Source organism: Paroedura picta, chromosome 12, assembly GCF_049243985.1.
Source record: "Paroedura picta isolate Pp20150507F chromosome 12, Ppicta_v3.0, whole genome shotgun sequence".
NCBI classification, from domain to species: Eukaryota; Metazoa; Chordata; class Lepidosauria; order Squamata; family Gekkonidae; genus Paroedura; species Paroedura picta.
The window spans coordinates 13,021,920-13,035,965 of NC_135380.1; the positions used below are offsets into that span (position 1 = coordinate 13,021,920).

The 14,046-nt window shown below is 44.3% G+C and overlaps 2 protein-coding genes across 14 annotated transcripts in view; one reads left to right on the forward strand and one right to left on the reverse strand.

The window, feature by feature from the left end:
• The window catches only part of TMEM218 (transmembrane protein 218), a 364,259-nt gene that overhangs the window by 109,317 nt on the left and 240,896 nt on the right, over positions 1-14,046 (reverse strand). The window lies entirely within an intron of this gene.
• The window catches only part of PKNOX2 (PBX/knotted 1 homeobox 2), a 358,017-nt gene that overhangs the window by 100,098 nt on the left and 243,873 nt on the right, over positions 1-14,046 (forward strand). For 8 of the 13 annotated variants that reach the window (XM_077306320.1, XM_077306319.1, XM_077306324.1 and 5 more), the window contains one exon: positions 6,663-6,734. The exons of 3 other annotated variants lie outside the window; for them this stretch is intronic. The gene's annotated coding sequence lies outside the window, so the exon portion shown is untranslated. Of the gene's footprint in view, positions 1-2,018; positions 2,157-6,662; positions 6,735-14,046 lie in introns of all 13 variants that reach the window. 2 more of the 13 variants (XM_077306328.1, XM_077306325.1) reach the window with 1 other exon arrangement.

Sequence of the window (14,046 nt, forward strand, 5' to 3'; positions counted from 1 at the left end):
TAAGACTGACAAAGTTCTATTCAAGGTGTAAGCTTTGGTGTGCACACTGCTTCCGACACAGTTATTAATACCAAAGTTATTAATGTTTATTTATTTATGTAGTATTCCATTGTTATGAATGTTTATATTTATTTCTAGCTTCTCTAGTTGCATAATATCTTGAGCTCCAACACTAGAGAGCCAGCATGGTTAAGAGCAGTGGCTTCTAATCTGGTGAGCAGGGTTTGATTCCCCACTCTTCTACATGCAGCCAGCTGGGTGACCTTGGGCTTGCCACAGCACTGATAAAGCTGTTCTGACTGAGCAGTAATATCAGGGCTTTCTCAGCCTCACCTCCCTTACAGGGTGTCTGTTGTGGGGAGGGGAAAGGGAAGGCAATTGTAAGCCCCTTTGAGACTCCTTGTGATAGAGAAAAGTGGCATATAAGAATCAACTCTTCTAGAAATCATTGTGTCCCTTGGAGAACTCAGTGGTGGGCAGTGGACTTGTTAATTCGAGTAGTATGAGTTCAGGTGACTGTCTCCAAACAAAATAATATTTACACCTATCCTTGCAAAATTTCTTCGAATTCTGCAGTGTTTGCACTAATGCAAGACTTGGTTGTTTTCCAGCATCGCCACCAAAGAAAGCAAAAAAATTGTGTTCAGTGAATTTGGAGGCCGACGACAGTGTATAAATACCCCCTCCTATTCTTTCTTTGCTTTCATTGCCATGGGAATTTGCTCATAAGGGATGGGAGTTGGAAAGAGAAGCAAAACCGTCATAACAAAAAGAAAAATCTATGTTTTAACAGCACTTGTTACAAACAGTCAATATTTTTTTTTAGAATCATGTTCTTAAATAAACCGTGCCTATTTTTGCTTTTTTGCACATGTCAAAACATTCATCTGCTATCTGTTAATTGGGAATAAAAAGGATGATAGTCTGACAAGTTATCGCAGCCTGGCAATTTTGTACCGATAACCATGGCAGATATTTGCCCAGGTTTTTCCTGTAAGCTTTCTCAAAAGGAGCTCCTGTGAAAACTTCCCTCGTTCACAGAATGTAGAGACTTCTTCTAGTGCTAACAAGAGGCTAATATTATTGCTCCTTGTACTGTATAGAACTAATGAAAACTTCATGCATCCCTGTTGCAAGATGCATGTTCCTATTTCACTGATTTCTGGAAATGTGTCAGGGCACCGTTTGTGTCTCATCAGGCCCTGACCTGCTGGTTAGCCCATGTAAACCCAATCCAATCAGATCTTGCAAGCTAAGCAGGGTCAACCCTGCCTACTATTTGGATGGGAGACCTCCAAGGAATGCTAGGGACACTGACATGGAGGCAGGCAATGGCAAACCACCTCCCAGTGTCGATTGCCTGACTGCTGGACAGTCCTTGGATCTCCTAGCTACACCAGCTTGGTGTAGTGGTTAGGAGCACGGACTTCTAATCTGGTGAGCCAGGTTCGATTCTGCGCTCCCCCACATGCAACCAGCTGGGTGACCTTTGGCTTGCCACAGCACTGATAAAGCTGTTCTGACCGAGCAGTAATATCAGAGCTTTCTCAGCCTCAACTACCTCACAGTGTGTCTGTTGTGGGGAGAGGAAAGGGAAGGCGACTGTAAGCCGCTTTGAGCCTCCTTCGGGTAGAGAAAAACAGCATAGAAGAACCAACTCTTCTTCTTCTTCTTCTCCTCCTTCTCCTTCTCCTTCTCCTTCTCCTTCTCCTTCTCCTTCTCCTTCTCCTTCTCCTTCTCCTTCTCCTTCTCCTTCTCCTTCTCCTTCTCCTTCTCCACACGCCATATGATAAACAGATACATGTGTCTCATCAGATAAATACGTGGGATCAAATAATGCCGAGGTTTGATATCATGAAGTGTTTGCAGGTTTTCTTCTGAATGTCCCATGATTTTCACCCCATCTTTCCTTTTCTTAACACCGTCATCAACTGTGTGAAATGTCCTCTTAACGGTGGCGTGATGATTGATGTGGTTTGATGAGGGAACATCTAGTAAAACAGCGACATTTTCATTAGACAATTGATCCTGCACAATAAAATTACGCGGAGAGCAAAGAAGCAGAGGTGGCTTTGGCCCTTTTCGGTGTTCCTACCTGAAAAACGAGGAGACGGTGCAATCTAAAATCCACCCTTTAAATACAGTTGCCCTTTTATGTGAGTAGAACAACATTCAAACTTTCTAGTTAGCTTGGAACTTATACTAGTTTGTGTGTGTTATTGAATACATTTTGTGGTTTTTGCATTTGGTGTATTCTGGTGCCTTGACCCAGACTTTGTTTTGGGTATTTTCCTTCATTGAGTTTTTGGCTGGGTACCCTGTTTGCAGTCTGAAGACGCTAAGCATGGTCTTTTTGAGTGGTCAAAGAGGACTCTTCCCTCTGTTTACACCAGCAAAATAGCTGGTGGGATCCCACCCTATATTAGCTTTTGTATATCAAGGAGTCCCGATTGAAGATGATCGTGGTTATCTTAAATTTTTATAATACCAAATTGGTTCCATAACTGGAAACTGTACCGTTCCTGTATGCCTCTTTTGAAAAAGATTTATCGTTCATGAATTTGACTGCATGGATGAAGCTGCCTCCAGCTGAGTTAGTTCCGTCCAGCTGAGTATTGTCCGCTGTGATTGGAAGATGCTATTCAGGTCTTAGAAAAGGCCCCTTTCTCAGTAAGATCCTTAAAGCAGGGATTGAACATTATTTTATTTCGGGGTTTTGTTTGTTTGTTTGTTTGCTCGGTTCCTTATATTCTAAGATTTGGTTTCATTCTGCTATCTTCTTTTACTGATAAAAATATTTTAAAAACTATATTTGGCAAAACAGGGATTGAACATGACACCTTCGGCATGCAAAGCACTTCTCTTCTGAGCCCCACAGCCCCTCCCATAAGCACCTTCACGCTATTTATCTAACTCATGGTCTTATGGAACTCTTCATCAGTTTTTCCCTGCTTCAATCAAAATTTTTCTTTTCATTTTGTCAGTTTTGCTATTGCTTTTTTTTAATGGGTGGGGAACGTTATAATCAGCATCATATGCACTTGATAAGGCCCTCTACATAAATTAATACACCCTATAGCTGAAGTGCGGGGTTAGAGGGGCTTCTTATCAAGAAAGTGGGACGTAGATGCACTCCTGCAACTGATGACGGTTCCCCCGCTTCTTCCAGCAAGTGAAATCATTGCTGATGGTTGTATGCACACCCATTTCACCTTTACCTCTCCTAAGTATGTTTGAGAAGTATTATAAAAACCTGCAAAGCCTGTTTGAACAGGGGCAGTAGCTGAGCAGAAGAGAGAGGCCTTTTGCTGTGGAAATAGAATTACGCAGAGGAATATGGAAAAAGTTTAGCAAACGGTTATCATGTTTTCCACCAGCGAAGTGTAAGAAACAAGGAGGAAAACACCATATATAGTCTAATGATTAGTCAGTGATCTTGGGTGTGGCTCTGTGCCCTGGTAATCTTTAACCCTAAAATGACCAAAGAATCCAGTGGTGCCTTGAAGATTAATCCAAAATTTATTCCCGTATTAATCCATGCAAGTACAATTGATTAGTCTCCCAGTGACAGTGTTTCCCACTAATGTTTCCCACTAATGTTTGGAATAGCAGCAGGAAGGGGAAAATAGGCTGTCAGGCCGATGGTTTAACAGCCGTTCTGGGGGGGGGGGGGAAGATGCTGTCACATCTTTCTAGGAATACCTGGAAACTCTATGGTAAACCCTGGATGACCTTCAGGCAGAGGAGGACAACATCAACACCCTGACAACACCCTCTATGGTAAACCATAGAGTTTCCATAGATTCCTAGAGAGGACTGACATCACCTTCCAAGGTCCCTGGAAGCACCATCTTGCCATCATCAATGGCTATCCCCCATATTCCCCATGCCATCTTCTGTTGTTTGCCTGGCTGAGCCTGGCAAACCTATGAGAGTTCACATTATCAGTTACAGGATAAATGAAAAGTGAGCTCTGGTTCTTAAAAACATGCTTAACTATATTTTATTGGTCTTTCCATATTATAAAAATCATATTTAAAGACAGTCTGAATTGGTATATATTATTAGGACAACCTCTGAGACAACAATATTAGTTTTTTGGATGCAAAAACAAAGATACAACCCAAAAGCTGATATGGTTGGAAACATGCAACTGAAACGAAATAATGACCTCTCTGTATAGTAGGAAAATTCAAAGTATAAGCAGTCTCTGAAGCAATAATTTACAAATCAAATGGTCCCAAATTCATTCATGAGCTAATAAAAATTGCTGGAGCAGTTTCAATTCTAATCTTCATCAGCAGCTATTACACAGCATCTAGGGCAGTTCATCATCTTCGGCATATATTCATGAAGGATCCTTCATATCTTCATTCACAGGACAAAAAAAGGGCTCATATGAAGTTCCAGAGTATTTGACCCTTACTTGAAAATATTAGTTAAGTTAGTACAATCCTATTAGGGTAGATATTGCGATAGAATTTTAATTCCCTCCCCCCTCCTTGGATCTCCTTTATAGGTAGAAACTGAATCTGATGAGCTGTCCAAGATAGATTCTTTTTTGGGGATGGGGTTCCTTCATTCATTCCCCCCCCCCTTGTCTCTTCAGAGGTCATGTAAATGAAGGGAGAAATTATTCTTTAAAGTTCCATAAGTGTGCCTTTTCTTGACCCTGAGATTCAGTAATCTCAGGGAAAGCTTGTCCATTGTGTTGCAACACAAGCAAAGAAACAAACAAACAGGAATGCAAACACTCAAAACTAACATGGTAAGAAGTGGTATGTGTTGCTCACAGTCAGGGTTTCTGCCCACAAGGTCTCTGGAGCTGGAAAGAAGGCATCCCACAGTGTCACTTGGCTGGAGATGAGAGCAATCTGTTATAGTTCTGTATGCCTTCTGATCCAGGATCTAAGATCTGTGCCATTAAGCTCCAGTTTAGTGCTTGTGGGTACCATGGTGCCACACACTTCCTTCTTCCCCAGAGTAAAGTTTCGATCTTGGCTCTCCTTCATTTCATTGGAGCAGGACATGTTTTGGAAGAGCCCACAAGGCATCACCTTTGTTTCTGCCTGGAGTACTCATTCAGAAATTACTGCCTCCATCATAAGGGCCCATTCCGCACGGCAACATACAGCTCTGCAGCAGTTTGTGTCCAACGGGGGACAAATTTCAGAATCGGATCTGCTCTACCACTGTTAGGTGTCCCCCCGGGAAACAAAGCAGTGGCAGATTAGTTCTACCATTCGGGGTGTGTGTGTTATTTCTGCAAAATAAAAATAAATGCCCAGGTCCACTCTACAGCACAGCAAAGTGCCACAGAGCTGACAGTGATGTCAGATTTAAGACTTCAGACTTGGTCCTTCATGCAGGTTGAAGGAGAGCTGGAACACAAGAATACATTGTGTTGCTGTGAACATATTTTCCATGTGACCTCCAAACATAAACATTAGATCAGATTACTGTCTTCTGTTACATCTTCCTTCAAGGAGAAAATTCCTTCAAATGGAGGATGACTTGTTCTCTGATTTAAGAAGGAAGACCTGGTAGAATGGAGACCACAGAATCCAGCATATTGGATCCAACCCACAGTCTCTCATCCAATGAAGTGACACTGTTTTTCTTGTCCTATAATGTGGGGTAGCAGAAGGAGGCAGTGAGAAATCGGCTGGAGGCCGTCCACCTAATTCTTGCTTATGCCTTGGAATCATCCCTGACAGGGCACCGAATCTGCTGCTAGGCTGTGCTTTTTCACATAGCGATTCTGCAAAAGGGTACTTTGTCTCTGGCTCAAGGACTTTGCCGAATAATTAGAAACTCCCCTGGCCACCCATCTTCCTGCAGACTTGCCTGCTGCGGGGTTGTGCTTCTGGACTACATACCGATGGCACACTTGTGTCATGTTTCCAGAGGACATGGGGAGCATTGATAAAGACATCATTTTCTATTTGTGGTGTTTGTTCCTCGGTTGCCTCTGTGCTGGATCTTGTGGGTGTTGCTGCAGCTGTGCATGTCGGTAATGATCCTTACACTAAATGTTTCCGGTCTGCTGTGTTCCCTGGAGGATCTTGTCAGCTTCAGCTGAATGGAGGCCTGCTCTGAGTGATTTAACGTGGCGTAAGCAATCTGCATATGCCATGTGTATGCGAGAGAGGGGAGAAGCTGCCGTTGGTATTGCATTATTTTATTAGAGTTTCAAAGCTGATATTAAGTGGACATGATTTCTTCCTATGGACCATTAATTTTGTTTTATTGCTGGACTGATGGCCATTACCCCTTCTTGCCAATACATTCCTCCATTAGGCTTGTACAATTAACAAAATATGAGCTGTTTAAGGCATTGCTTTGAACAGCGGGTCAGTGAGGAGCAAGGGTGGGCGAGCGGGGATTTATACAAATAGTTTGTGACCATGTGAGGTCATGACTGAGAGAGAGAGAGCCTCTTGCAGATTTTCTATCCGTTGCATTAATTTTTAATTGTTTAAAAAGAGCAATAGATACTAAAGAAACCAAGTATTGAAAAATGGATTCTGTGTTATAAACAAAGACCAGTTCCTTGTAAAATTATCTAACTGTACACTGGCATTTCAGAGATTTTCATGTTGATAGACTAGCGTGGTAACTTAAACAACTTTCTTAATCAACGTCCTTTATTCTATCAATAGATACCTTCTGAAATCGGATATTGAAGCGTTGTGTCCTTTCGTGTCCAGACTTCTCCAAGGGATCTCTGCCTTGTAAGTCTCCTCAACTGGTATTCTGTTGATACCGAGGCTGGCGGTTAAAAATTGACATCTGCCCGCATTATGGCGTGTAAAGAGGAACCAAACAAGGAAGCTATTGGTGTTTTGAAATATGGCGAAATTCCAATTAGAAATTGTCTGCGAGTGACCAAGCAGTGTTAAAATGTAACATTGTATCTAATTAGTCTTTATTGATCTTGCATTATGGTACACTTTGTATTCTGTCTGTGCAATTAACTCTACGGCAGCAAAGGACCGGAGAATCTGACATTTGTTACGGAGTTTGCTCTGGGGTTGTTAGTGGGGATCCTCCCACATAGCACAATAGAAACAGGAATCCTGCTACTTCGCCAGCAACTGATTGGCTTAACTTTTCTTAAGTGTGTGTGTTGTGCAAGCTAGCTCTTTGTAAACTTAACACAATTTCTCTGATAATTCAAGTTGTACTCGTTTGGCAAAATTTGTCAAGAGTGTCAAGAATTTTCCAGTCTTCACAGTGGACAGAAATCAGTTCGTTCTCTTTGTCTCCTATTTCTCACTGCTAAATGAACATATATGGATTTCGAAAAGGAACAAACCCCGGATTCCCCCCCTCCCAGCTTGCAAAGGATCTTTAGAGCCACTTATATCACCCTGTGTATTGATCACACCTAAACCAATCAAAGAATCTATATAACAAAAGACCCCCTTTGAGGGACTGGGCAGAATGCATGTTTCTAATGCAGAAGGCCCTGGTTTCAGTTCTTGGATAAAAGGATCAGATAATTGGCTATGTCGGGTAGTCAAACGCTGGCAGGGGCTCATGGGAATTGTAGTCCATGGACATCTGGAGGGCCGCAGTTTGACTACCCCTGGGCTATGTGAAAGACTTCCTGAGGCCTTGGAGAACCGCTTCCAGTCAGAGATGAGAATGCTGAACTTGAGTGGTCTGAAAATGTAGTGTAGATTTGAATTTCTTGTATATGTGCATCGAATAACTCTCATATTGCATTGGCTGGAGATGTGATGGAAACCCCACATTTGTCCAGATTCGGGTCCCCAGTTTCATTTGTAAAGTGAGTGGGTGATGGCTGCTTTCTACATACATACATGCAGTCTGAATGCGAGTTCACTGTAATGTGTGAATAGGGTTTGTTCTGCTAGGCCATATGCACCAGCCCTTGAGAAAAAAATGAACAAGATATATTCTCTAGGTATAACCCAAGGCTAATCATTCGCAACCAGAGTCCTATGCAAGGTGGGGAGAAGCATGTGCGCTGCCCCGAGATCTCTGTAGGAAAGCCCGGAGACAATAAATGAAATGCATAAGAGTTCTATGGAAAAAGTGCAAAATGTATTCTGTGTTGCGCTTGTGGCAATGAAAACTCCTAAATCCCTTATGGCACGGATTCCCAACCAGGGGTCTGTGCACCCCTGGGGATCTGCGGGAGCCCTGAAGTATCATGGGATTGGGGGGGTCTGGGCTGACATCTCAGCTCCTCCTCTTCTTTCCAGCCTACACGAGGCAGAGCTGCCATTGAAACAGTGAAGGCGTGGGGAGGGGGGGAAAGGAGGGCTAAGGGTGTGGGTAGTGATGCCACTTCTGGGGGCGTGGCCAGCTGACATCACTTTCGAGGCTCCTCAAAGTCTGAAAAAGTATTTTAGGGCTCCTCTGCAGTCAAAAGGTTGAAAAAGGCTGCCATGGTGTCACTAGCATTGCAGAGGTTCAGGAAAACCAAGGCTTCAGCAGCACAATGTACAGTTCTGCTTTTCGTGAGGGGAAGGGAAGTTGGCAGTTTGGATGAGATTAAAAAGCAGCAGCAGCAGCTGTAGTAGTAGTAGTAGTAGTAGTAGTTGTTGTTGTTGACAGGCATTCAGTTGTCTCCGACTCTTGGTGATCCCATGGAACTGCTGTCACCATGATCCCTGATCCCACACCACCTCCCTCAGCCATGCAACGTTCTGGCTGGTGTCCATTTTAATCGTGTCTAACCTTGTAGTAGGGAAGCATAAATCCCGGAAGGCCACAAGAGGGGGCCCTGAAGGAAAGTAATGGGCTGAGTCCCATAATTGCAAGGTAGGGTAGACCAGTTAACCTGGTGAAGTTTTTTCATGTCAGAAAAATCTTTCCCCATCTAAGGCTGCTGTTAGTCAGCATGGTGTAGCGGTTAAGGGTGGCCACTTCTAATCTGGAGAACTGGGTTTGATTCCCCAGCCCCCCTCCACATGCAGCCTGCTGGGTGACCTTGGGCCAGACACAGTTCTCTCAGAACTCTCTCAGCCCCACCTACTTCACAAGTTGCCTGCTGTAGGGAGGCCAAAGGCATGTGATTGTAAGCCACTGACTACTCCTGAGGGAGAGAAAAGTGGGCTATCAAAACCTCCTCAAGTGGCACCTGAAGGACTTACAGTGGGACGGTGGGGGTTGAACTCCACTGATTTGAACAAACCAACCATTTCTTTGGCTCTGGGTTTCTAGCACTGTTTGAACAAAGCCTTGGCTCCTAAACCAGTCCATGGAAATATAGAACTGTTATCGGCAGTCATCATCGCTTCTGTGCAAAAATAGACAGGCTGTGATGAGTATTTGAATAAATCATAAGAACAGCTAACCTGATAGCACATAAGATCCCGCAGTTGGCTGAGCAAAGAGTGCACTCTGGCTTGACCCTGCCTGGCTCGAAAGGTGCAGCGCTTGCTTAGGAAACCGGGAACCGGTGATTAAAAGCTGCCGTGTGGCAGGCCGACTGCCTCTCTCGCCGGCAGTCCCTTCCACTCCCCCACCTCCATTGCACTACTCTTGAGATCCACTTCAAGGATCGGCATAACAAAGCTTCGGTCTGCCTGCCTGGCTGAAGGGGAAAGGTTACACAATGTGAGTCAGTTTCCTTTTAAAAAGAGGTTTTGCTTGTGTTAATACATAAATAGGTGGAAAATAACTCATAACGTGGTATGGGATAATCTCTGTCTCTCCCTGTCCCTTTCTCTTTCTCTTAACGGGTCAAGGTCTTGTTGTTCTGCTCCCCCCCCCTCTTCTAAATGCTCACCTGAGTTAATATCTTCTTTGGGGGTGTAAAGTGTTTTGTCCTAGCTGTTTAAGTAGCTATATATGATGCATAAAGGAGCATCTGTCAGAGGCTTCTCTTTGGTGTTGAGGGGGGGCTAATGCCATTTTCTGTCACTAGGTGTCGCCATTTGAAGCTTGTGCTTCAGTTTCATGAAGTGCTGCTGTTGCTCTTTAGGATAAGTGCAGTGCTCTGTAGCATTGTATTTTAACAGGATAAAACAAGCGTACCCATTACCCGTTTCTGTTCTGATAGAATGGGCAATGACCGCCATATTGGGTTTTTACCACCATCTTGGGTTTTATTTGGGTGTTTTCTGTTTTATGGGATTTTAATGTAAACCGCCACGAGCCGGTGGTTCTGAGAGTGGCTGTCTAAAAATTCGTAAGTGAAATAAATAACTAAATTGACAGACCTTCCCTCTGGAAAGAGATTCTAAAGCATCTAAGTAGTGCAAAAACATTCTTCAGTCGTACTAATGGAAGATTTGTTCACAGTTGCACACGTGCATATTGGGCATAGGTGCTCATTTCCTGCCAGGTTTCAGGAGATATGGAAGCTCAGTGGAATTGGAGAATGATGATTGAAAAGATTGAGCAGATTTATCTAGGAGGCAGTATAGTTCTAAACATGTCTGGGACCAAATGGTAATGATACAGAGAGAGTTGGATGAGGATTCTGTTTTTGGAAAGGCAGATTCTGTTGGTCCTGAGGACCCATTATGAAGCACAGTGGAAACATTAGCAAGTAGGACTTCTTTCTGCACTAGCCTACACATCATGTGTTACTGTTACAGTTTTGAGTTAACACTAGCCCTTTGAAACGGCAATAAAGGTTTTTGGTGGAAGGAAAACCGTTTTGCCGGAGTGTTTTTCTACAGAGCTTATTGATTCCAACTTTTAAAATTGAGCGTTGCTTTTAACTTCTTACTTGGACACACTGGATGTTTGTGTCCTTGCAGTTTTTTTGCAATTTTGTCAGCTGCTAGTTGTTTTGAGGAGCTAAAGTGGGGTATAAATATTTTAACTAAATAAAGCAGTGAAAAGGTTGAACCCTATGATGAACCTGTGATGAGCAATTGGGGTTGCCAGGATGAAGGCTGGCATCCCTGTGAGCACATTCCAGTTATGCAGCCGATGGGTGATTGAAGCATGAATAAAAGTGGCAAGACATTTGAAGCAGAATCTGGGCTTTTTGCAGGGGCACCCAGTTAGGTGCATGTGTGTAGCATGTGTGTAGCATGTGCTTTCTGGCCAGTGGTGATTAATATATGCAAAGTATTTCTGCTTCTCTGCACTTAGTGTTTTATTCTGCAGGCAAAAACCTTGTGTGGCAGAAGATTTGATGCACTTGGGGAGAGAGAATCTTTTCCTTCTTCTTCATTCCTTCCCTAGAGGCGCAGATAACCTTTCTGTTTTGCCAGCATCTTTTCCTATGTTGGGATTTTTCATGCATGGGTGTGTGTTTTACGTCGGGAGGGGGCTTGTTATTGATCCGGGAAAATTGAACACACTGAAAGCTTTGAAAGCCAGATCCCCACCCCTTCTCCTCCCTGGAAAAATAACTGCTCCGTAAGCTTCTCCAGCTGTTAGGAACTCTGCTCCTCAGTTTTTGCAATTCGCTAACCCATGAATCTGACCCTTTGATCATCTCCACAAAGCACAGATGCCAAAGGTCAAGCTGGCTTCTGCTAATGCTATGTAAGGGGACTTTTTGGATGCCCATAAAGGCTCTGAGGCTGACCTGATGTCTTGCAGGGCGCCAGAGTAGTGCAAGTAATCCTGCTTATGCTATTTAATGGTGTGGCATTCTGAAGTGCTTTTCTGGAAACAACTCATTTTGGATACAACTTTGCATGTGTTATGGGGGCGGGGGGAGAGAGCATTGCATTCACACTGGTGGAAGGACACCATGGGCTTCAGCACATCTGAACATTGTTTGCATGAGCAGCCAGTTCCAAGTTGTTTGGGTTTTTGCATGGAATTCCTGGTTATGAAAGAGAGAGGGTGTGCAGAAAATTCTAAGCTGTCCTCAGCAGCACTGTGACTTTTGGGGAATGGCAGAGATTGGGGTTTCTGGAGAAACATGACGGATAAAAAGCAAAAGTCTAACTGCCCTAAATAGTCGAGACTAGCCTGATTTAGGCTGATTCTGCACTTACTTTGTTTATTCCATTGTGGATCCTGCTGAATTCAGATCGATTTGAACTCGGGTCTTCCTCTAACCCCCTCCTGCCCCAAATAGAAGCTCAGAATGGGGGGAGGGGAAGCCAAGCACAGCAGGAACCTCTTACTTTTCTTGAAAGGGGGGATTGGAGACAGCAGAGGAGGGGGAAAAACTAAGTGGCAAATCTTTGGTAAGAGAAGTTAGGGCTTCTGGAGTGCAGTGACTTTAAGACAAGCCTTGCAACCGGAAACCAGGAAGACTTTGAACTGACGCCCTGGCCAATCAGGGAAGACTGCAGGAAGCACGAGGCAGCAAATTAATTCTCAAAAAGCAGAGAGCTGCATATTTACTCATGGGAGTTTTTGAAATATCGAGGCCTATATCCACTCCAGGATATTGCAGGGGAAAGGTAAGGTCACCACGAATCAATCATGCATGTTGCAGAGGGGAAATTTATAGTGCCCAAAATCAAAATGCAAATCGAATTCAGCGTAGACGGGAGGGATTCATTCGAATTTGGACTGGGTAAAAAGCCCTGTGCATGCTACACCCTAGTCAGATTTCAGAAGTTCAGCAGGATCACTAGCTGGATTGCTGACCATTAAGGAGTTCTGGGTTCTGCCATGCAGAGGAATACACAAACAAAGCACCTCTGCCCATCTCTTGCCATGAATTGGTTGTAACTCCACACTTTACTTTAAAAATTAGCTGTGGTGGAGCAAGGGGATTCCAAGGCCAGTGCATTCATGCTAACCCCCACCCTCCCCCTGTCAATGGGGAGGCAGATATGGCAGATTTCTCCTGCTTTTGCCGCTTTGATGGATGAATGTTGTGTTAGACAACGAAAGCAAGTTATCAGTCTGCCTCGTGTGCATCATCCGATCCCCTCTCCTCCCCTTTTACCTCTTAGTCCTTGTCCTGAAATGTAAAGCTTCCAAGAAAGATGGCTTAACTGGTGTGGAAAATGGGGGCTTGTGGCACTAGAAACCACGAACAGCAGGAAAGCCTGAGGGCTGATAAGCAGAGAGCTGAGCAGACTTTTGTTGTTTCATTAGGCTGCATGGCTGGTCCCCCCCCCATCCCACATCTGAAGCTTCTTTGAGGATTTCCCTTTGAGGATCAGAGCCCATGTCTCTCACAATAAGGCTCTCCTGTCTAGTTTCTCCAGGCTGTGCAGAAGGCTTTTGTCAAGTCTCCTGGGCAGCTCATGGCACAGCTGGAAGAGGTATGACACCGTGGAGGAGCATGTGCCATAAAGGTCCTATTGAAAAGCAAAGTGCAGAGTTCTAAGGCAGGGGTAGTCAACCTGTGGTCATAGAATAATAGAATCATAGAGTTGGAAGGGGCCATACAGGCCATCTAGTCCAACCCCCTGCTCTACGCAGGGTCAGCCCTAAGCATCCTAAAGCATTTGCTGGTTGGGGCTCATGGGAATTGTAGTCCATGGACATCTGGAGGACCACAGGTTGACTACCCCTGTTCTAAGGCATTGCTTTACCAAAGAGGAACAGCTCATACTGCAGCTTGGTGTGATTTTTCTTGGGTAGCGTTGCCAACCTCCAGGTGGTGGCTGGACATCTCCCACTGTTACAACAGATCTCCAGGCAACAGAGATCAATTTACATGGAGAAAATGGCTGCTCTGGGAGGTGGAGTCTGTGGTACTGAAGTCCTTCCCTTCCCCAGACCACACCCCCAAAATCTACAGGTATTTCCCAACCTGGAGCTGGCTCCCAACCTTGCTTCAGGCTTTTCGCCTGTTCCCCCTTTGCATGGCGCATGCTTGTCCCACAAATAACACGGCTACGGCTACTGCTTGCTGGTTATGGGAGGAGTGTTTAGCCTAGCACACGGTTCCCCCAAACACCACGGAATTGTTTTCCTGTATCTCTGTTTTTAAGAAGGCAGTTTGGAAATTATGCTTATGGATGGTATAAGCTTTCCCCGGTGAGGGCACATCCAGCTTGGGGTAGCAATTTTCAGTGTGAGTACAGCATGCTGGGGAAATCATAGCTCCACCAGTCGTATTTGTGGAAAGGGGAAAGTGCCTGTTAAAAAGAATCACTGCCCGTTTACACAGAGTTCCGCCCTGAGACA